This window comes from Drosophila obscura, unplaced genomic scaffold (assembly GCF_018151105.1).
Source record: "Drosophila obscura isolate BZ-5 IFL unplaced genomic scaffold, ASM1815110v1 contig_30, whole genome shotgun sequence".
Taxonomy (NCBI): domain Eukaryota; kingdom Metazoa; phylum Arthropoda; class Insecta; order Diptera; family Drosophilidae; genus Drosophila; species Drosophila obscura.
The window spans coordinates 506,967-509,992 of NW_024542818.1; the positions used below are offsets into that span (position 1 = coordinate 506,967).

General features: G+C 39.0%; 1 long non-coding RNA gene across 1 annotated transcript; it reads right to left on the bottom strand.

Annotated features, from left to right (window-relative positions):
- Positions 1-381: 381 nt before the first annotated feature.
- LOC111074349 lies at positions 382-3,026 on the bottom strand. The gene is made up of 3 exons (XR_002607809.2): positions 2,908-3,026; positions 859-1,435; positions 382-518 (listed from the first exon to the last, which is right to left on the bottom strand). It is a non-coding gene; the product is annotated as an uncharacterized LOC111074349 (long non-coding RNA).

The window sequence follows — 3,026 nt, forward strand, 5'->3', positions numbered from 1 at the left end:
CCAAAGGACGCAAACTATCCACTCCACTCCAGTGCATGCCGCCCCTTGTGTTGAATGCCTTTCCCCCAGAAGCCCTTTTCAATTTCGAACATTTTACTGGGTGTGGTGCGTGGCTCTACCCTATTTCTATTTCTATTTCTTTTTTTTTTGCCGGCTCTTTTAACCCCTTTCTGCCTTTGTGCGGCTTATCAAAAGTGCTCGGTCGTCACAGTCACTCGCAGCAGCAGCAGCAGCTTCTTTTGCTGTTATTTTATGCGCAAAAGGGCCAAAAACACGAATTCTTTTTCTCATTTCTTTTTTTTTTTGTACGCCGGTTAAGAGAACGTTTAAGCCCTAAAACGTTTTGCCAACGGGGCGGCTCAAAAAGTTGACAAAAAAAGAATTCGAAATTTATCCGCCAGACAAGAAGTTTTTTATAATTTGCGAAGGGTGAAGGGTATTCATATTTTGAATGTAGTTTTGCATTAAATTTTAGTATTGCATTGACATCCATGCAGCGTTGCATTTCAGAGACTTTTCTGTAAGAGAAAAGTTAAAAATATTTATGGAATATCTGCGAGATATTGAATTCTATTACAAGTCATATTTATTTTTGAATGAAAGACGAATGAAGGGGGATAAATTGTAGAGCAGCAGCTAGCTCTTCTCTTTCGCTATGCCACACAATTTATTTAAATTTCCCCGAGCCATGGTTGGGCGGGGCTATGCGAAGGGGAAGTCAACTTCCCTTTTAGAAGATTGATGACTTCCAGGAAGGACGAGCCACAGGTGTGAGTGTGTGAGTGTGTGTGTTTGTGTGTGAGTGGTGTGCTGCTCTTCATATTCCGTATTCTGTATTCCGTATTTATGATGAATTACCTGAGTCAGCTGGTCCATCCCCGTCTCCATTAGATTACTTTCCATCATGTCACGCTCACTTTCCTGGCTGTCAATAAGCAAATGGCAGCGATAAATCCTCCTCAACACCTGCCCCTCCTTCGTCGCCAAAGCAGACACAAAATATATTCACGGATTACATTGTAAAAGTTAGCTCCTAAACGTTGACATTTTAATTGAAATTTATTGGGCTTAAAGCGGCTTATTGTTGGGCTTGGCATTCCATACAATTTGAATGTCCATTCAACACCTGAGAGCGAGCAGGACGAATGAGCGGATATTGCAAATAAATTAAATATTCTATGAAGGAGAATCGAATCGAATTCCATTCATGAACAGCCCTGCCTGACAAATCCCCTTTTCCGAGTCGGTAGAGACAACTCAAGAAATGCAACACAGAACTGAATCGACATTGACAACGACAACGATAGAGAGCTATAAACTTGTACGATTATAAATCAAAACTTTCCATTTTCTTTTAGTTTTTCTTTGGATGCTGTCGGTTTGCTTCTGCTTGGCTTGGGTCTGCTGCTCCTTGGGAAACTTCCGGTGCCATCGGCTAGACAGAGGGAGAGAAAAAAAAAAGAATAAAGAAAATTCGACTTGGCGGGGCTAAACTTTGCACAGATGAAAAGGCAGGCGCAACTTGAAAGCGAATAAACGACAATTGATCGATTCCCAACTTTAGAGAAATGCAAAATAATGCGTATTAATGATGTTTCTCCTGCTGTCTACTATTCGCAGGCAACTTCTGTCTGTTAGTTCACCATTGACTAAAACGTTTTTCCATCTCTTAAATTTAAACACAAATTTAAAAGCTCTTCCACTAACAGCCATTGGCATTTATTTATAAATATATAAATTGTATGCTCAACAGTATTTATTATCACTTAAAATGTGTGCTGTATGTGTGTGTGTGTGTGTGTTTTTTGCATCCTAATGCATTTGTACATTAGTTAACAATTCCATAACTAACTTTTTTCCACCTGCCATTGCCCCTTGCCACCTGCAGTATTTGATATAAAAAAAAAAGTAGTACATACTGCTGCATGGAAAAAAAATGCAGATACATATAAAAAATAGTTGGGCAACTGGCCAAACCGCCAGAACAGCACAAAACAACAAAAAATAATCATAAATTACAGTTGTCAACTATTATGAGGGCACAACAAATGCAACAAAATGCCATTAAGGTTTTATGTACAACTTGTTTGGGGAATTAGTTGCCACTGAAATGAATCAGCAGACAAAAAAAAAAAAAAAAAGAACAGTAGCAGTGGAAACATTAAATAACGAGCGAACCGAACTATGAATAGACCTCAATTATGGTAGCCATTGACTTGTCTGAATAATTTATCCATTGGACATCTATATTAATTAAGCTACCACGTAATTGTTGTTGGCAGCTTCATACAGAAATTTATTAAATTAAATTAACATCCATTATCACACAACATTTTTATAGCCACTTTAATCGTCCATTTATCAACTATTAAACTACAAAATCAGACTCATCTTATGCCACAGAAACACACAATCTATCGCTCTTTCTGAAGCACACCCTACCTCCCTCTGAACACACACGCTGCCTCTCTCTTTCTCTGAAACAGAATCAACTTGTTGAAGGGAATAAAAACAATCAATTCAATTCAATTAAAGAAGAAATACACCTAAAGGCAAACACTGCCCACTCATAAAAGACACCAAAAAGGAGAATCTGTTCGGTGACACTCGAAATTAGCCACGTGGCAGGCTGCCACCAGATATGCCTGCTGGCCTCCGCCGCTCCAAGCGAGACTCTTTCCCGCAGGATATGTGTAAGTATGTGACACACACATTCTGGTGTGTGCTTGGTGTATGCCTGGAATGATAATGAGAATTCACAAAAATTCCCCGAATTCTGTTTAGTTCATTTTGGCACACGCAAAAGGTTAATTAGCCAAAACAGAAAATGTTTTATTAAATGTTTAGGAAAATGTAACCCAAAAAAATAAAGGTACGCCATCGCATCACTTGCGACTTCCTCCATACCACAAAGAAGGAGAAACGAGAGCGAACAAATAAGCTTCATAATCAGGCACTTAATTATCCAGTAAGTTTTCACTAATTGGTTGGCTTAAAGTCAAGTCGAGGGCAGGTCCTGCCTCTCA